Here is a 19,785-nt window from a genome sequence, read left to right as displayed (position 1 = left end):
GGTATTCCTGTGGTAGACTGGTGCTACATACTAAGTCCATATGTGAGAAGGTAGCTGAACGCCTTGTCCAAAAGCATTTTACTTCTGAGAGTTGAGCTCACCCTCAGTCCCTCACAGTTCCACACTGCCTGCAGAGTGAGTTTCGCACGTCTTCACCAGAGACGTTTGCCAGAGGCTTCTGAGTCGCAAGGGGAACAATGCAGAGCTGGACAGTATCTCCAGGTGCAGTAGAGTGGTAATCTTGGAACCTCCTGACTCAGAATACTGCTACCTTCTCACTGCCATAAGAATGCAGCTAGTTGAAAGTGCGCTTCTAGGCATGCTTCCCTGTGAGAGCTGAGGACAGGGCAGAACCCTCCAGCATCCTGCCTGCCTGTAGACGTAGCTGCTAATATTCTAATGTTAGGTGTTGGGAGAAGTTGTGAGAAACGCATGTGGAAGCGACAGGCCTGTACTCATGTGTATCTGTGTTGTATATGGCGATGTCCAATGGCCTTCTTTATTCAGTGTAGCTAGGTTCTTTCTTTTTTATTAATTTATTTATTTAGATAGTCACACACACACAAAGAGAGAGAGAGAGAGAGAGAGAGAGAGAGTCAGAGACATAGGCAGAGAGAGAAGCAGGCTCCATGCACCGGGAGCCTGATGTGGGATTCGATCCCGGGTCTCCAGGATTGCGCCCTGGCCAAAGACAGGCGCTAAACCCCTGCACCACCCAGGGATCCCTGTAGCTAGGTTCTAACTCCCATATATGAGTGGATAGCAGACATCTACCTCCCAGGCATACACACTTCTGAGAGTTGAGCTTATGGCCTGTACCTCCCACATCCTGCCTGCAGGTACACTTCGCTCTTAACAAGCCTAGGCTCGATGCGTTACTGAAGAGTTGTGAGAGGTAAGTGCAAGGTGCCGGCCCACAAGACTAGTGCCTCCAAGCTCAATCCAGCGATTTCCTAGTAATTCCTGTCTTAGACTGGTGCTACATACTAAGTTCCATACGTGAGAAGCTAGCTGAACCCCGTGTCCAAAGGCAACTTACTTCTGAGAGTTGAGCTCACACCCAGTCCCACAGTTCCAACTGCCTGCAGAATGAGTTTCGAACATCTTGACCAGAGACGTTTGTCAGAAACTGGAGAGATGCAAGTGGAATAATGCAGGCATGGAAAGTATCTCCAGGTGCAGTAGAGTGGTAATTCTGGAGCCTCCAGACTCAGAATGCTGCTACGTTCTCACTGCCATAAGAATGCAGCTAGTTGTATCCTGGCTTCTAGGCATGTTTCGTTGTGAGAACTGAGGTCAGGGCATGACCCTCCCGCATCATAACTGCCTGTAGACATAGGTTCTAGCATCCTTATGTTAGGTGTTGGCAGAAGATGTGTGAAAAGCATGTGGAAGTGACAGGCTTGTACTCTCCTGTATCTCATTTCAATACAGCGATTATGAACACGTATAATGCCTCCTCAACCTGAAAAGCAGGAAAGGATAATAAATAGCAAATATCAGATAAAAATAGTTCTTTTATATTAGACACCATATTGCAAGTGCATTTAAAATTAGCAATGCATAACATTTATTTTCTTGACATTTATCTTCCAAAGAGTTCGCAGTGTTTCAGTGTCAGTTAAAACAGGGGAAGAATCTCAGGGAAGAATCCTTCACATAGTAATAGGACCATTGGTAATAATGTCTCTCGGTTCGTTCCAAATCCATAAAGATGCATTTCCTGATGAGTGACTGAACTGTGAAGAAAGAGATGAGAAACCCTTATCCCTCTGAACTACTTGTGTCAGAATATTTTAACCAGAGTACTACGGATAGTAAATTATCCTTATTAACAGGAAATACGTCTCACATTGGAATCTGAGCAATCAGATGGGCAGAGAAAAAATGCTTTGACTGGCTCTTCATCTTTTAAAGACAAAGGAGAGGTTTTCTATGTACAGTCAGTTGTCAAGATAGCCTTAGGGAATAAGAGTCTGCAGCATCGAATCCCTCTGCACATCCACCCAGGACGACCGCGCTCCAGGTCTTCTTGATCCCAAATCCCTGGGCCTGTCCCCCAACACATGCTAGCACCAGAGGTCATTTGCAATTGCTCTCTTAGGAGCTCTGGGGAAGGGGAAAGGAGCTAGATAGGATGGGACATGTGGAGGCCAAGAAAATTAAGGCCATTCCACTTTATGTTCAGCGTTAGCACATGTCCAGCCATCCCAGGTCCCTGTGAATAAGAGCTGAAATTTACATTACTTCAACTACAGGAAAAAAGACAAAAGTTTACAGCTTAATGTCCTAGAAAGCCCCACATGACAATAAAAACTGAGCCCAAGCCAAGGGCAGGAAGCCCCTATTAGAATAAGAACAGAGCTCAATGCCCTTGAAGGCCCCATATCAAAATGTAAACAGAACTTGAGGAATTGTTCCAGCCCTTCTGGAGATCCCTGAGATCAGCCCTTAAAACTAGCTAAAAAAAACCCAAAACAACAAAAAAACAAAACTAAGCTAAAACCCACCTCGGGGTCTAAGTCCCTGCTCCGCCCTGTCGGGTATACTTGGACGCAAGCTCGAGTTGGTAAATCAACCCTCCTGTGTTTGAATCGGTGTCGGCTCCTTAGTGGTTTCTCGGATTCACAATCTTGAGCACAACACCCCCATGTCCCCTCCCCACCTGGGCTGACCCCCTGTCCCCTCCCACCGAGGCTGACCCTCAGTCACCTCCCCGCCCACAACAGCTGGGCACAGGCCCTCACAGAGGTCCCATGGGCATGGTGCGCACTGCCGCCATCCCCGGCCTCCCAAGGGAAGGAAGGAGGTTTTGGCAGGACACACTCCCATGGTGGCCCCAGGGCTCCCTGCCCAGGACGGCAGCTGGTGACAGGTCGGGGTCTGTGTCCCTGATGCCGGCTCCTCCTCCCCGGTTTTCCCGCAGGAAATGAAGGAGGAGGCCCTGGTCTCCTCCAGGGACATCACGCAGATAGGCCTGGACGTCAACAGGATGTTCGGCAGCCACACCATGTTTTGGGACCGCTACGGGGTCGCGTGAGGCTCCTGGGGCGGGGGGGGGGGGTTCGGGGCCCCAGGGGAGGCCCGGGAGCTTCTGGGTAGGAAACACGGGGCTTCTGAGGCCGGGGGTAGCAACAGCAGCCAACAACACACACCGCCGCATGGTAAGGTGCTGGGGATGACCCCCGTGCCCCCACACCCGGAGTTCGGGGATGAGGAGGCCACTAGGATGGGGCCTCCAGGGGTTGCCATGTGAGCTGACCTCCAAAGGGTTGAGGGACAGCCGCCTGAAAGGCAAGGGGCTGGGGTGGGGGCCGTGGGGGGCAGTAAGGGGACCTGGGGGACAGGCGGCATGACCGTGGCTGGACCAGGACACACATCGATCCGATGAGGGCCAGACGGCTCAGGGTGACACCCACCCTCGATGCTTTATATATTTCTAAAGTCTATGCATTTCATTTGAGACAATTTGCAATTTGTAAACATACATAGTATGATGACCCCCAGATAATGCCCCCGGTCCAGCCAGGGCCCTGCACTGATCACGCGGGGCCCGAGGGGCAGGTGTCACAGCAAACCCCAGACTGGGGTCGCCTTTATCTGTACACGTCTGCGTGAGCATCTTAGAGAAAGGGGATGCCCTGTGTCCGCAGGCCCCCATGTCATCCCCCTCATTCCCCACCTCCACACCATTGCCCTACATCATCATCCCCCATGGCATCACCCCCATACCATCCCCTACCATCCCCCCTACATCATCCCCCTCACACCCCCACACAATCCCCACCCACACTATAACCCCACACCACCAGCCCTACACCAACCCCCACACTCCACCACCATCATACCTCTGCCCCCACACCATCGGCTCCCAGCAAGGACCCGGTGCAGCTGCCCCCTGTGGGACATGCTCAGCCTCCCCGGGGTTCTCTGGACAGCCTACTCCCATCAGAGCCTTGGTGTCCCATATAGTACCCAGGGGTTGCAGGGAAGAGGGAATGCCGGGAGCCCCCGACAGGGTGGGTGCAGGTGAGTGGAGCACAGGATGCACTGTGCCCTGCCTCCTCCCACTGTCCCTCCTGGAGGGCGGCACACCCTGCACAGGACACCAGCCCCTAACCCAGAGGGACCTGGCCTGGCCTGGCCCTGGGCACTGTGGGGGCTGGGGTGATTTGAGTCCCCCCCAGGTCCAACACAAAGACTAATGGGATCCAGCCCCCCATGGCCTTGGCCGGGCCTGGATTCTGGCTCAGGGATGAGGGAGCCCTCTCACAGCTGGATGTAGCCTCCTGGGCCCTGGTCGTGCCCCACAGATCCGGGTCACTGACCTAGGGCAGCCCTGGGGATCCCGGGACACCCCAGGGTGGGGAGAACAGGGGTAGGCTGTTGGCCCCACCAACACCCACAGCAGGAGGCAGGCTCCTCCAGGTGTTGGGGCCACAGGGGGCCCAAGGCCGGGGTCCAGCTGCCCTGCGGGGACCCAGCACAGGAGCCCATGAGCTGCAGGTCCAGGTCAGCTCTGCTGTCCTCAGAACCGTCTCTCAGGCTGAAACCTCAGGACACAAGCCCCCACACGGAGTCCACACATGCTCCCAGGTGGGGGACTCCAGCCCCCGCCCACCACCCCATGTGATTCTTGCCCTCCCCTAAAGGACAGAAAGGTCTCCCTGCCCAGGGGAAGGTGCACACCCTCGGCTCTGAGCCCGTTTGCTGTAGCAAGTCAAGAAAGTGTTGTGGTGCGAAAATGCACAGCCAGCCCATTTCTGTGTCTCCAGGAACTCTGTGCTCGGGGCGTGGAGAGACCCCCAGAGAGGAGGAGGGGGCACCACCCAGGCCCCAACCAGCCCCTGCAGGGGCGCCGCCAGGCACACACACAGCCTACGTCCCCACGTGCCTTCCAGGGGCGGCCAGACACCAGGGTCTGGACCCCACGGACTTTACTGGGACTCAGCCTGTGCCCCGCGGGCCAGGAGGGGCTGGGACAGAGTGACAGTCAGCGAGCCTCAGGTCACCAGGGTCTGTGCAAAGCAACCTAGGAGGTCTGTGCTCCCTCTGTCCTGGGGGCCTGGGCTGGCCGGGTTCCGGGGCACTTCCTCCCCTCCCCGCATCCCCGTGCCTGTGTGCCTCGGGCACAGAGGGCCTGTGGGGCGGTCAGTGTGGCCCTGGAAGGGAGGTCAGGGCCGCAGGCCCTGGTCTTGTGCCCAAGATTGCACATAGGAGAAACCACCAAGGAGCCGACACCGATGCAAACACACGAGGGTTTATTTACAAGCTCCAGCATGGGTCCAAATATACCCGACACTGCGGAGCAGGGACTTGGACCCCGAGACTAAGAGGCGACGTAGCAGCTTTATAAGGGCCAGTGGCCCATGGGATACACAGAAAGGTGCACAGTCATGTCGGTCCACACGCAGGTGGCCGATTGAATTACATCTTACCCTATAGTATCCATTTTAGCTGACCTATTACTTTGGTCAGAATTGGCGCGCAGTTTTGGCGGGCACAAAGCAGGGTTACATTGTTCTGAGCCGATTTCCGATTAGGGTGTGCCCAGCGGCTGGACGAGGGTGGGGCAGCGCCTTAAGCAATAAGCAGGTTATGTGGGGGTCATACAGGAGGTGGCAGGTGTAGCACAAAATAGAATCAGTCCTCCTCTGCTTGTCCAGGGGTAGGGGATTTTTGTTAAATTTCCTGGGTCCCACATTCCCCCCTTTTTCAGAGGATCCTATGCAGGATCGAATCAAGGGTCCAGGTTGCTCTTAGAGTGAGCCAGGTGGAATGATTAAACCAGGATTTTAACCAACCTTGTTGCTGTTCTCGCTGCCATTTATATTCCAGCTAAGAAGCAGCATTCTACGTTTAAGGCAGCACATAACCCTCCCCCCCCACACCACACACACACCCTTTGTTGTAAGAAGACTAAGTCTAATCCCTTTCTATTTTGAAGGACAACCTCAGACTAGGGAGTCTTGGAGGTGCGAAATTAGTGAGAACGGTGCACTCTTAGCTTTAGGGGATTGTCCTTTTCCGGGTGGCTTTTCCATTCTGGAACAAAGTTCTTGAGAACGGTATGTGGGTCAGCTGGCTGGACGTGGGTGTAGTGGACCAGGGAGTAATCCCGTCGACCTTGAGAGCATTGGGAGTGGTCAGGATCAGGGTGTAGGTCCCTTGCAGCGAGGTTGAAGTGTCCGGTGTTGGTATCTCCACACGTACACACGTACACTCAGTCACCTGGCCGATATCGATGGGGATCCGGGGGTGGCCCAGTCTCATAGAGGGCCCTCAGCTTAGGCCACACCTGCTCATGGGTTCATGACATTTGGAGGGAGAAAAGAAGTTGGTGATCATCAAATTCAGCAAGCACCTCAAGTTTTAAAATGGGGATAACAGGTGGAGGAAGACCGAACATGATCTCGTAGGGAGTCAGTCCCATCTTATATGGGGAGTTCCTCACCCTATATAGGGCGAAGGGGAGGAGAGTCACCCAGTCCCCGCCAGTCTCCAGGGCTAATTTAGTTAAGGTCTCCTTTAATGTTCTGTTCATCCTCTCTACCTGTCCTGAGCTCTGGGGCCTATATGCACAATCTAATTTCCAATCTGCCCCAAGTACTAGTACCACTCCCTGTGTTACCTTAGAGAAGAATCCTGGGCCCTTGTCTGACCCAATCTTAACAGGAAAACCATACCTCGGTAAGATGTCTTCCAGCAGTTTCTTGGTCACGGTCTGTGCCGTTTCAGGTTTGGTGGGAAATGCCTCTGTGCATCCTGAAAATGTATCTACAAACACTAGTAAATACCTGTATCCATATTTTCCAGGTTTTACCTCAGTGAAGTCCACTTCCCAGTAGGCTCCTGGGCGGTCCCCCCGGAGCCAGGTGCCTGGGTTAGATCCATGGGCGGTGGCATTAGTTAACTGGCATGAGTGGCAGCTTGCCACCATCTGCTCGATCTTTGCTCGAGAGTCTTTAATAGTGATCTTTGCATGTCGTATGAGGTCTTCCATCTTCCTTGTTCCCGTGTGAGTACTCCGATGCGTTTTGGATAGGACTCGCCATCCCAGTTCCTCTGGCAAGATGATGCTGGAGTCTGTGGCCCTCCACCAGCCACACAATCACTGGGTCATAGGCAAGTGTTTGATCCAGTGTAAGTCAGCATCACTATAGTTGGGGGTGTCCGGCAGGTTCTGTTCCCCCGGATCAGGTAGCATGGTTGCTAAGACCTGGGTCACCAAAAGGGACACCTTCTTTGCTTTTAAATCAGCTAGCCGGTTTCCCCTGGCTACTGGTGTGTCTGCCTTTTGGTGCCCCAGACAGTGGATGATGGCTAGGGCCTTGGGCAGCCAGAGGGTCCTCAGGAGTTCAAGAATCTCCGTTTTGTTTTTAACAGTCTTTGTCTCTGCTGTCAGAAGCTCTCTCTCTCTCTGTAAAGGGCTCTGTGAATGGGAGCGGTGGCAAAGGCGTACCTGCTGTTGGTGTAGATGTTTATTCGTTTACCTTCCTCCATGGTCAGTGCCTTGGCCTATGGGATCAGTTCTGCCCATTGAGCCAACATTTAGCCTGTCAATGGCTCCGCCCAGACGGTCTCTGTCTCTGTGGTTATGGTATGGCTGCCCCCGCAATTTGGACTCCTTTTCGGACAAAACTGCTGCCGTCCGTGTACCAGGTGGCATCGGCGTTCGGCAGTGGCTGGTCCTGAGATCAGCGCTGATTCCGTACACCTGTGCCCAAATTTCTTGATAGTCGTGCAGAGGGGGGTCCCAGTCTGGGTTAGGGAGTAGCGTTGCCAGATTCAGGGTTGTCGGTGGCTTAAATAAAATTCTGGTGGGGTTTAGCAGTAGGGTCTGATAATGGGTCAGATGGGCATTGCTGATCCAGCTGTCTGGGGGCTGTTTGAGTACCCCTTTAATAGCGTGTGGGGTGGTAACATGCAGTTCTTCCGGACTTTTTCTATTATAGACTCGTTCTGCTATTATCACTAAGTCCTGCAAGCTCTTCTCTCCCAGTCTCTCTACTCTTTGCAATTTCTTTTTAATGTTCAGAGCGGCCTGGTTAACAAAAGCCATGATAATTGCGGCCTTTGTTTCCGGGGCTTCTGGGTTCATAGGGGTGTACTGCCTAAAAGCCTCTATTGCTCCCTCTAAGAAGGCTGCTGGACTCTCATCCTTACCCTGTCTCACATCATAGACCTTGGCCAGATTGGTAGTCTTGCACGCGGCAGCCTGGAGACCTGCCATTAGAGTCTGGCGGTGGACCCGGAGTCTCTCCTTACCTTCAGGCGAGTTGTGTGCTTTGGGGAGTAAAAACGGGTTTTAGCCAAGGAGGGGAATTCTCGATCATGTCCTGACAGGCCAGGATGTTGGGCATCTGGTCAGGGTGGCCATCTGGTTTGTCCCTGAAGTTCACGGCCTTAACCTGTAAGATAATAGGTCGGTGAAAATTTCCTTTCGGGGCCATCCCACATCAAAGGTTGGCCATTCTGATATGCAATAAATTTGGAATCTCTCTCTCTGTATGTCTATGCTCAGAATAAGAGTGCTTCCCTAACATCCAAGAAGTGGGAGAGCATAAGAGACAAGGGTATGGTTTGCATCTGCCCCATTATGTCCCCCGTCCACACCAAGGCACAGACAGTTACGACAGTTCACAAGTAACACAGTATAACACAGTTAACAAGAACACAGTAACACAGACCAGCACACAAACAGGTAACACAGACCAGCGCGCAAAGAGGTAAGAACACAGTAACAGACAAACGTTCTAGTGCGGCTGCAGAGACAAGACAGAAAGTAATCCGAAGGGCTGGCAGCCAGCCCTCCTTACAGATGAGGACCCCCGTCCTCCTTACGGATGAGGACCCCCAGACCTCCTTATGGATGAGGACCCCTGTCGTCATTACGGATGAGGACAACATCCTCCTTATGGATGAGGTCCCCCGTCCTCCTTACGGATGAGGACCCCATCCTCCATACGGATGAGGACCCCCGTCCTCCATACAGATGAGGACCCCCGTCCTCCATACAGATGTGGACCTCCGTCCTCCTTACAGATAGGACCTCCATCCTCCAGACAGGGGCAAGGGACGTCTCCTCAAGATCCCCGGTTGATGGCCCACCAGCGCGTCCGCCTAAGCCAATGCCGAGCTAATACAGATTGGAATTCCTACAGGTTGGAGCTCTCAGAGAATATACATGCAAAAGGTGGAAAAAGTTGAGTGCACTCACCACGTGTGAAATCCTCCGGATAAGGTCCTGGAGGTCTCTCAGATCCCGGACGAGCCCCCAAATGTTGTGGCCAAGATTGTGAATCCTAGAAACCACCGAGAAGCCGACACCGATGCAAACACAAGAGGGTTTATTTACAAGCTGGAGCGTGGGTCTAAGTATACCTGACAGCGGAGCAGGGACTTGGACCCCGAGACTAAGAGGCATAGCAGCTTTATAGGGGCCAGTGGCCCATGGGATACACAGAAAGTTGCTCAGACATGTCGGTCCACATGCAGGTGGCCGATTGAATTACATCTTACCCTATAGTATCCATTTGAGCTGGCCTATTACTTTGGTCAGAATAGGGGTGCAGTTTTGGCGGGCACAAAGCAGGGTTACATTGTTATGGGCCGATTTCTGAGTAGGGCGTGCCCAAAAGCTTGACTAGGGTGGGGCTGCACCTTAAGCAATAAGCAGTTTATGTAGGGGTCATACAGGGGGTGACAGGTGTAGCACAAAATGGCATCTGTCCTCCTCTGCTTGTCCAGGAGTAGGGGATTTTTGTTAAATTTCCTGGGTCCCGGGATCCGTGGGTGGCGCAGCGGTTTAGCGCCTGCCTTTGGCCAGGAGCGTGATCCTGGAGACCCGGGATCGAATCCCATGTCGGGCTCCCGGTGCATGGAGCCTGCTTCTCCCTCTGCCTATGTCTCTGCCTCTCTATCTCTCTCTCGCTGTGTGACTATCATAAATAAATAAAAAGAAATTTCCTGGGTCCCACACTGACTGCATGTACATTTCACTTCTAACAGGCCTAGGTTCGTTGCATGACAGAAGTGGTGTGAGAGGCAATTGGAAGGTGCAGGCCAGGAGACAAGTGTCTTGAAGCTCAATCCAGCGACTACCGAGGAATTCCTCTCATACATTGGCACTACATACTAACTTCTATACAAGAGAAGCTAGTTGAAAGCAGTGTCCAGGGGAACTTGATTTTGAGAGGTGAGACCACACGCAGTCACTCACAGTTCCACACTGACTGCAGATACAGTTTCGAACATCCTCACTAGAGATGTATGCCAGAAGCTCATGGTACGCAGGGGGCAAGTCGAAGGCTTCAATGGTTGTGTCTCCAGGTGCAGTAGAGCAGTATTCATTGAACCTCCTGAACTACAGCTTCGAGCCATGCTTCCTTTTGAGACTGAGCTCAAGACAGGACCCTCCCGCATCCTGCCTGCCTGTAGATGTAGCTGCTAACATCCTGTTAGGTGCTGGGAACGGTTGTGAGAAAAGCATGTGGAAGTGACAGGCCTGTACTCACGTGTATCTGCGTTGAATACGGCGATGTCCAACGGCCTTCTTCAATCAGAGTGTAGCTAGGTTCTTTTTTTTTAATTAATTAATTTATTTATGATAGTCACACACACACACAGAGAGAGAGAGAGAGAGAGAGAGAGAGAGAGAGAGACATAGGCAGAGGGAGAAGCAGGCTCCATGCACCGGGAGCCCGATGTGGGATTCGATCCCGGGTCTCCAGGATCCCACCCTGGGCCAAAGGCAGGCAGTAAACCACTGCGCCACCCAGGGATCCCTGTAGCTAGGTTCTAACTCCCATGTATGAGTGGGAAGCAGACATCTGCCTCCCAGGCATACACACTTATGAGAGTTGGGCTTATTGCCTGTACCTCCCACATCCTGCCTGCAGGTACACTTCGCTCTTTACAAGCCTAGGCTCGATGTATGACTGAAGTGTTGTGAGAGGTAAGTGGAAGGTGCCGGCCCACAAGACTAGTGCCTCCAAGCTCAATCCAGCGATTTCCTAGTAATTCCTGTCTTAGACTGGTGCTACATACTAAGTTCCATACGTGAGAAGCTATCTGAACCCCGTGTCCAAAAGCAACTTACTTCTGAGATTTGAGCTCACACCCAGTCCCACAGTTCCACACTGCCTGCAGAATGAGTTTCGAACATCTTAACCAGAGACGTTTGTCAGAAGCTGGTGAGACGCAAGTGGAATAATGCAGGCCTGGAAAGTGTCTCCAGGTGCAGTAGAGTGGTATTCTTGGAACCTCCTGACTCAGAATGCTGCTGTGTTCTCACTGCCATAAGAATGCAGCTAGTTGTAACCTGGCTTCTAGACATGCTTCGTTGTGAGAGCTGAGGTCAGGGCATGACCCTCCCGCATCATAACTGCCTGTAGACATAGGTTCTAGCATCCTTATGTTAGGTGCTGGCAGAGGTTGTGTGAAAAGCATGTGGAAGTGACAGGCGTGTACTCTCGTGTATCTCAGTTCAATACAGCGATTGCCAACGTCCTTGTTCAATTAGAGTGTAGCTCGGGTTCTAGCTCCCATCAATAAGTGCCTAGCAGACATCTGCCTGCAAAGCATACACACTTCTGAGAGTTGAACTCATGCCCTGTACCTCCCACACGCTGACTGCAGATACACTTCGCTCCTATCAGGCCTAGCCTCGATGTGTGACAGAAGGGTTGTGAGAGGTTAGTGGAATATGCCGGCCCACACGACTAGTGTCTCATATCCCAATCCAGAGATATTTGAGGAACTGCTCTCTTAGTTTGGTGCTACATACTAAGTTCCTTACATGAGAAGCTAGTTGAACGCAGTGTCCAATGGGTACTTGCTTCTGAGACTTGAGCTCACCCCCAGGCCCTTCAGTTCCACACAGCCTTCAGATGGAATTTCGAACCTCCTCTCTAGACAAGTTTGTCAGAAGCTCATAGGACACAAGGGCCTAGCTGCAGGCTTCAATGCTTGTGTCTCCAGGTGCAGTAGAGCGGTGTACATGGAACCTCCTGACTTACAATGCTGCTATGTTCTCATGGCCATAAAAACGCAGCTAGTAGAAAGCTGGCTTTGAGGCATGCTTCCTTTTGAGAGCTGAGCTCAGGGCAGGACCCACCTGCATCCTGCCTGCCTGTAGACTTAGCTGCTAACATCCTGATGGTAGGTGCTGGTAGAGGTTGTAAGAAAAGCATGTGGAAGCGTCAGGCCTATACTCCTGTGTATCTGAGTTGAATACAGCGATTTCCAACGGCCTTCTTCAATTGGAGTGTAGCTAGGTTCTAACTCCCATGTAGGAGTGGGTAGCAGACATCTGCCTCCCAAGACTGATAAATCATGTTGATAGTATCTATCCCCTATATGATATAATAAAAATGGCAGTATATCTCTGTATATGATCCACAATCACAGTTCAATCATGAGATAAACAACAGACATGTCCCAACTAAGGGAAATTTTACAAAAAGTCTACCTCTCAAAGTGTTCCAGTTCAACACGAAGAAGAAAAGGCTGAAAAACTGTCACAATCCAGAGGAGCCTAAGAAAACATGAGGACAAGTGTAATGTGATGTGAGGGATGGTAACTTAGCAAAAACTAAGGACATCTGAATAAAGTATGGTCTTTGGTTAATGCGAATATTTTAATATTGATTCATTAGCTAATATTTGTACCATACTAATATAAGATATTGATAATTGGAGAAACTGAGTGCGAGTGCATGAGAATTCTCTGTACTATCTTCTCAATTTCCCTATAAATCTATGTGTTTTTTTTCTAATAAATAAGATTTATTTTGAAAATTGACTTAAATGAATCAGGCTCCAAGTGTGAAAACATTTTTAGAATAGTTTAATTAATTTTTGCCTTATTCTTAAAGAGTTCCTTAGATGAGAACAAAGTAAGAATTTTATATCAGAAGGAAAGAAAAACACTTATGAACACGTATAATGCCTCCTCAATCTGAAAAGCAGGAAAGGATAATAAATAGCAAAAATCAGATAAAAATACTTCTTTTATATTAGACACCATATTGCAAGTGCATTTAAAATTAGCAATGCATAACATTTATTTTCTTGACATTTGTCTTCCAAAGAGTTCACAGTGCTTCAGTGTCAGTTAAGAAATGATTCATGTGAAATTTTTATTAAACCAAATTTACTGGGAAATTACTGCCCAGATAATACTTTATTTTGATTTTGAGTTCCTTCCTAATCACTGAGCCTTTTCGTTAGAGCTTTCAACTATAGCAAATGCCTTAGAAGGCCAATTTTTAAGTTGCTATTATAATACCCTAATGGAATCACGTATCGTTTTCCTTCGCTCAGATATGGCACACAGTAGGCACCTGATAAAATACTGAATGAGTGAATGGATAAAATTGCTTTTTATCATTTCATTCAGCAATTTCATTCTTATCTTTGTCCATTTCATGTTCCAATGTTTATCAACATCAACTCAAGAAGGTTAGGGATCCATTAATTTATTAAGTATTTGGTGCATAGCTACTATGTGCAAGGTGCTAGGAATACCAAGTTAACCAACATAGATGCAGTCCCTAGCTCCCTCCAGGCCATGCTGGTGGGAGAGACGGATACTAACCAAAAAGTGACCGAAAGACAACTAAACAAGATTATAGTAGCCAATATAAAGGTAAATATACAGCTTACTACAAGTACATATATAAGAAGGCTTAGTCTAACTGGGGCCTCAGAGAAGACGACTAGAAGAAGCAACATTTATATTAAGACTTAGAGAAAGGAGAAGGTAAGTGGTGGAAGGAGAATATTATGAGGAAAAGGAAGGTTTCTGCCTCTGAATTGTAGGGCTCTGGGCAAGTCCCTTGAGCTTAGGCTCTGAACCTACTTCTTTCTCTGCAAAACTGTGACAGTAATAATGCCTGTGCCATAGAGCTCTAATGAGTAAAGAGTTGGACTTTATTTGTACAATACCTAGGACTTTAGTAAGTACTTAATAAATATTTTCTGGTGGCCATAATGGCCTGGAGCCAGGCTTCCTGAGTTCGAATCCTTTAGTTGGCCCATCAAGATAACAGTATCTGCCCATAGGGTTGTTGGAGGATCCCATGAGTTCTTTTATGTGAAACATGACACAATTCGTGGCACATAATATGTGCCATATGAATGTTAACTTATATTAGCAATAAAGAAATCCTACAACAGTCCAATGAGGTGTTTAGAAATTATTCTATAGCTTTTAAGGGAATTGAAATTCAAAAAGAACCTAAGTGCCTGTCCGTGTTTACGTAGCTAACCAGTTCATTATCTGAAACCCAAACTCACAATTTCTGATTTTAACCTCACTCCAAGAGGCCTCCTCAAGCCCGAGGAAAAATTGCCTTCTTGGGATCTCAGGGAAGAATCCTTAATCTAATAATATGACCATTGGTAATAATGTCTCTCGGTTCTTTCCAAATCCATAAAGATGCATTTCCTGATGAGTGACTGAGCTGTGAAGAAAGAGATGAGAAACCCTCATCCTTCTGAATTACTTGTGTCAGAATATTTTAACCATAGTACTACGGATAGTAAATTATCCTTATTAACAGGAAATATGTCTCAGTTTGGAATCTGAGCAATCAGATGGGCAGAGAAAAACTGCTTTGACTTGCTCTTCATCTTTTAAAGACAAAGGAGAGCTTTTCTATGTAGGAAGTCAGTTGTCAAGATAGCCTTAGGGAATAAGAGTCTGCAGCATCGAATCTGGCTGCACAGCCTGGATGCCTGAGCTCCAGGACTTCCTGATCCCAAATCCCTGGGCCTGTCCCCCAACACAGGCTGCCACCAGAGGTCATTTGCAATTGCTCTCTTAGGAGCTCCAGGGAAGGGGGAAGGAGCTAGATAGGAAGACGGGATGCGTGGAGGCCGAGAAAATTAAGGCCATTCCACTTTAAGTCCAGTGTTAGCACACGTCCAGCCATCCCACGCCCCTGCAAAGAAGAGCTGAAATTTCCATTACTTCAGTTACAGCAAAAAACCAAAAGTTTACAGCTTAATGTCTTTGAAAGCCCCACATTAGCATAAGAACTGAGCCCAGGTCTAGGGCAGGAAGCCCCTATTAGAATGAGAACAGAGCTCAATGCCCTTGAAGGCCCCATATCAAAATGTAAACAGAACTTGATGAATTGCTCCAGCCCTTCTGGAGGTCCCCAAGACCAGCCCTTAAAACTCAGCTAAAACCCACTTCGGGGTCCAAGTCCCTGCTCCGTTGTGTCAGGGTGTACTTGGACACAAGCTTGAGCTTGTAAATAAACCCTGGTGCGTTTGCATCGGTGTCGGCTTCTCAGTGGTTTCTCGGATTCACAATCTTGGGCACAACAGTCTGAGATAAAAAAACAAAACCAAAAGAAGCTCCGACGCAGGCAGAGTGAACGCAGGGTTCTGAGAGAAGCGGCGGAGACCCGGGGGCTTGGGGGCTCTTCTGTGGAGGCCCCTGCAGACTGGGGGGACGGGATGCTCAGCCCCAGAGCCAGAGGACCCAGCGTCCCCACTGGCATCCCTCCCATCAGCGCCGAGTCTCACGGAGCAGCACAGCGCCGCCCGCTGGAGGCCAGAGGCGCTGACGCCCACCCCGCCTCTGACCCCGCAGATGTGCACCTGAGAATCAGTGCCAAGGCCCATCCCCAGACCCCGCACAGACCACTCGCTGCCACCAAGTTGTCGGACCACAGAGGCTGCAGAGCTTCAGCTCTCCCTGGAAAGTAGGGTTTAGCTTCCTTTGTACTTTGTGCTTTATTTTCATTTATTTACTTTGATTCTTTTTTATTAATTGCTTTATTTTAATTTTTATGTATGTACCTTATATATTTCTTATTTTTACTTTCATGGTACTTTAATTGTGTTTCATATTTTGGGATTTAGAATCTTTTAACAACCAGGCCAAAATAATCTGGTGTTTTATTGGGGAGGGCAGTTGTTATTGTTTTTCTTGGTTTTTCTTTTTCTTCCTTCTTTCTTTTCTGGAAAAAATAATGAGATGGAGAAATTCACCTCCATAAAATAACATGAGGTAGTACTCACAGCCAGGAAGTTCATCAATACACATATATGATGTCTAACTACAGTTTAAAACAATGATTAGAAAGATAGCAGCTAGGGATCCCTGGGTGGCGCAGCTGTTTGGCGCCTGCCCTTGGCCCAGGGCGCGATCCTGGAGACCCGGGATCGAATCCCACATCGGGCTTCCGGTGCATGGAGCCTGCTTCTCCCTCTGCCTATGTCTCTGCCTCTCTCTCTTTCTCTCTCTGTGACTATCATAAATAAATAAAAATTAAAAAAAAAAAAGAAAAAAGAAAGATAGCAGCTGGGCTGGAAAAAGAGCATAGAAGAAAACTAGAGAATCCCTTACTGTAGAACTAAAAGAACTAAAATCTAGTCAGGCCAACGTTAAAAATGCTATAACTGAGATGCAGTCCCAAGTGGAAGCCTTAAAAACAAGAAAGGTTATGGACCACAGAGGCAGACTGAGGGAACTCAGCCACTTATTAAAACAATAACATTCATATCATAGGAGACTCAGAAGATGAAGAGAGAGAAAAGGGGGTAGAAGTTTTATTTGAATGAATTATGTAAACTTCTATAACCTGAGGAAGGACACAGACACTTAAATCGAGAGACAGAGAACTCCCAATAAATTCAACAGAAGCTGACCATCACCCAGGCACCTCAGAGTCAAAGTCACAAAATACACAGACAAGAAAAGAATCCTGAAAGCAGTGGAGGTGGGGCTTGGGGGAGGTAGTCCTTAACCTACAAGGGAAGATGAATCAGTTTGCAGCAGATCTGTCCACAAACTTGGCAAGCCAGAAGGAAGTGGAAGGAAATATTCAATATGCTGAATGGGAAAAGTATGGAGCCAAGAATTCTTTCTTTTGTTTTTTTAAGAATAATCATCAAAATTTATTTAATCTCCATAGGAAGAAATTAAAAATTTCTGAACATAAAATGCCATTTTCCTCAATCATAATAGCAAAAATTTATTTTATGTTTTTAATTTTTTTTAAATTGGAGTTCAATTTGTAAGAATTCTTTCTTCAGCAAGGCTGTCATTCAGCATAGAAGGATCTCAGACAGGCAAAAAATAAAGGAGTTCATGACCACTAAACCAGTCCAGTAAGGAATTTTAAGAGGGACTCTTCTAGTGGGGGAAAAAAAGAGACCAAAAGCAAAAAACTAGAAAGGACCAGAGAACATCACCAGCAACACCAACTCTACAGGTAACACAAAGGCACTAAGTTCATATCTTTCAATAATCACTCTGAATGCTGATAGACTAAATGCTCCAATCAAAAGATATAGGGTATCAGAGTGGCTTAAAAAACATGATCCGGGATGCCTGGGTGGCTCAGGGGTTGAGCCTCTGCCTTTGACTCAGGGTGTGATCCTGGAGTCTGGGATTGAGTCCCATATTGGGCTCCTGGTGGGGAGCCTGCTTCTCTCTCTGCCTAATTTTCTGCCTCTCTCTCTCTCTCTCTCTCTTAAATAAAATCTTTATTAAAAAAACAAGATCCATCTGTATGCTGCCTACAAGATGCTCACCTTAGACCTATAGACACCAGCAGATTGAAAGTCAGGGGATGGAAAATCATCTATCACGCTAATGGACAGCAAAAGAAAGCTGGAGGACCCGTACTTATATCAGACAAACTAGATTTGAAACCAAACCCTGGGGGACACCTGTTGGCTCAGTGGTTGAGCATCTGCCTTCGGCTCAGGGTGTGATCCTGGGATCCCAGGATCGAGTCCCACATCGCCCTCCCTTTGGGGTGCCTGCCTCTACCCCTAACCCTAACTGCAAACCTAAGCCCAACCCTAACTCTAACCATAACCCTAACCCCAACTCCTAACCTCCTGCCCTAATCCCTAAAGCCTAAACCCTAACCCTAACTCTAAATCCTGTCCCTAACCCTAACCCCTTTCCCTAATCCCTAACCCCCATCCTAACTCCTAACCACTGACCCTTACCCTTATCCCTCACCCTAACCTCTAATCTGTAACCATAAGCCTAATCACTAACCCCTAACATCTGACTTAACCCTAACCACTAACTGCCTCCCTTCCCCTGACCCTACCATTCATTCTACCCATTCACTTACCCTGTGGTTCTGAGTAGTCCCTTCTGATGTGGACGTGGCCCCCAACGGCGCCTCCAGAGTCCTCCAGGGGGTCCTGAGGAAGCCGGGCTTCTGTGAGTGCGGACGCGGCCCCATGTGTTCCTGAGTCATAGTCAGCGGGTCCTGAGGACGCCGGGTCTCCTGTCACTGTGGACTATGCCTCACATCCTCTGGAAGCCTCACAGCAGGTCCTCAGGAGGCCGGGGATTCCTGTCACCCTGGACATGGCCCCACGTCCCCCCGAAAACTCACTGCGGGTCCTGAGGAGGCTGTGGGCTCCTGGCAGCATAGACGCAGCCCCATATGTCCCGAAGCCAAGTGCATGTCCTGAGGAGGACGGGGGTCCTGTCAGTGTTGACGTGGCCCCACATTTTCCTCAAGCCTCACCATAAGACCTGAGGAGGTTGGGGGATCCTGTCAGCATGGACGTGGCCCCAAAGTTTCCCAAAACTTCAGAGGGGGTCCTGAGGAGGCCGGAGACCTGTCAGTGTGGATGCGGTCCCCACATCTTTCTTAGGCCTCACCACGGGCCCTGACAAGCCTGGGGTCTTCTGTCCGCATGGACACATCCCCATATTTCCCAAAGTCTACACCGGGGGTCCTGAGGAGGTCAGCGTCCTGTCAGTGTGGACGTGGCCCCACATCCTCCTGAAGCCTCACTGTGGGTTCTGAGGAGGCCGGGGCTCCTGTCAACATGGATGTGGCCCCCATCTTCCAGAAGCCTCAACTTGGGTCCTGAGGAGCCCGGGAGCTCCTGCCAGAGTGGACGCGGCGCCACATCTTCCTGAAGCCTCCCCGCGGGGCCTGAGGAGGCCCAGGGGCTCATGTCAGCGTGGATGCGGGCCCACATCTTCCTGAAGCCTCCCCGCGGGTCCTGAGGAGGCCCAGGGGCTCCTGTCGCGTGGATGCGGCCCCACAGCTTCCTGAAGCCTCACCGCGGGTCCTGAGGAGACCGGGACTCCTGACAGCGTGAACGCGGCCCAATGTCCTACTGAAGCCTCACCACGGGTCCTGAGGAGGCTGGGGCTCATCAGCGTGGACGCGACCCCACGTCCTCCTCAGGCCTCACAAGCACAGGCGGGCTCCTGTTAGTGCAGGCGGAGGAGGCTTACTGCGCATGCACGCTCCTTGGGCGGGGCCTGGAGTCGGGCGCCATCTGCGGGACACTTACGCACTGCAGGAGGCCATGCAGGAGGCGGCCTCCCCGTCCCTAGGGCCGCACCTGCCTCCTTCCGGGCTCCAGCTGAGGCCTGTGAGCTTTGGAAACGTCTCACTGAAATGGAGCCCAACACCCGGACAGAGTCACCAGGTCCGGGTGAGGACCAGGCAAGGACCAGAATCACCAGGTCCAAGTGAGGTCCACGTGGGGACCTAAGTCAACAGGTATGGGTGAGGCTCCGGTGGGGACCAGAATCACCATGTCCAGGTGAGGTGCAGGTGGCAACCACACTCACCAGGTCCCAGTGAGGCCCAGGTGGGGACCAGAAGCACCAGGTACAGGGGAGGCCCTTGAAAGAACCAGAGTCAACAGTTCGAGGTGAGGCGCAGGTGGCAACCAGAGTCAGCAGGTCCAAGTCAGGCCAAAGTGGGGTTCACAGTCACCAGGTCAGGGTGAGACCCAGAGGGGAACCAGAGTCACCTGGTCCAGGTGAGG

Source organism: Canis lupus, chromosome 23 (genome assembly GCF_048164855.1).
Source record: "Canis lupus baileyi chromosome 23, mCanLup2.hap1, whole genome shotgun sequence".
NCBI classification, from domain to species: Eukaryota; Metazoa; Chordata; class Mammalia; order Carnivora; family Canidae; genus Canis; species Canis lupus.
Note: the sequence above shows the minus strand (reverse complement) of the source record.